Genomic DNA, 1124 nt, shown 5'->3' with positions numbered 1-1124 from the left:
TGCCAGTGCACGTTGTGACACTCAGATGTTGTTGCCTAAATTCTGCTAATTGCTACAACTTCTCAAATCCTGCATTGGGTACCTTACACTGGATATTAATTTTGAACTGCTATATTTAGTAAACATTAAACAATTGGTTAATAAAAAGCCAGCTGGTGGCATATCCTAGAGAGTGAATATAACATAGAATCTGGCTATTTGGACCCTCTGCTGAACCATCCTCCCGCCAATCTCACCAACATTTTGGGCATTAATCCAAATCCGCCAAGATACAAAGCAGGTCACATCCTCTCACCAGTCCCTGCCTAAAGAATGCTTGACTCGTTGAGAGCAAATTCAGGATCTGGTGGATGCTGGAAATACTCAGCTGGTCAGGCAGCGTCTGTGGAGAAACCCACTTCGTCCACTCCATCTGCTGACTGGCCTTCTGCACATGGTCAGCCGCCAGCTGATAAAGTCAGCCTGGAATTCCAGGAGGCACCAGTGAAGATTCACACTTCAACCAACGCGATTGAGCCCGCGCTTCACGCCCATAGTTTCTCTCTGGGACCCGCGCCTTTAAACCGAGATCCGAGGCGGCACAGCGAAAGGAGCTCGGGCCACGCGAATGAATTCGACACGCTGACGATCAGGACAATAGAAAAACTCACAGTTCTGCAGAAGAACCGAGACGAACAGAGCCCACATGCCTGCCTTCGCTACCAGGAGCGCTATGTTCGGGGCTTGCTTCCTCTGGCCCGCGTTTCACACTCCCCACCGCAAAGAGCCCGTAAAATAGGTCGCTCCGACAGCTTCTGCCCGCCCCTCCTTCCTCACACATCAAAGTCTCGGAAAGTTCCAGTGTCGGGTACGTTGGACCCAACGGAAAAAAAGAGAGCGTGATATCGAAGTAACTTTTCAAGTCAAAGGATGCGATGTTGCCAGTTGACACCAAACCGAACGGCCGCATTTTGCGAACGGGCTCTGGTGCTCAGTCCCGGCCCACAGGTACCGCGACCCGTGCGCACGGCGTCGCCCACACTTTCCCGCAGACATTTGAGCGAGGGAGAGGGGCCAGGTTTATGGAGGCACTTCATGGGATGTTTACGCTGGTGCCGGTGGGGAAACTAACTCCAACAAAGATA

This window comes from Hemitrygon akajei, chromosome 31 (genome assembly GCF_048418815.1).
Source record: "Hemitrygon akajei chromosome 31, sHemAka1.3, whole genome shotgun sequence".
Taxonomy (NCBI): domain Eukaryota; kingdom Metazoa; phylum Chordata; class Chondrichthyes; order Myliobatiformes; family Dasyatidae; genus Hemitrygon; species Hemitrygon akajei.
The sequence above is the reverse complement of the archived record's forward strand: the minus strand, read 5'-3'. Positions refer to the sequence as shown.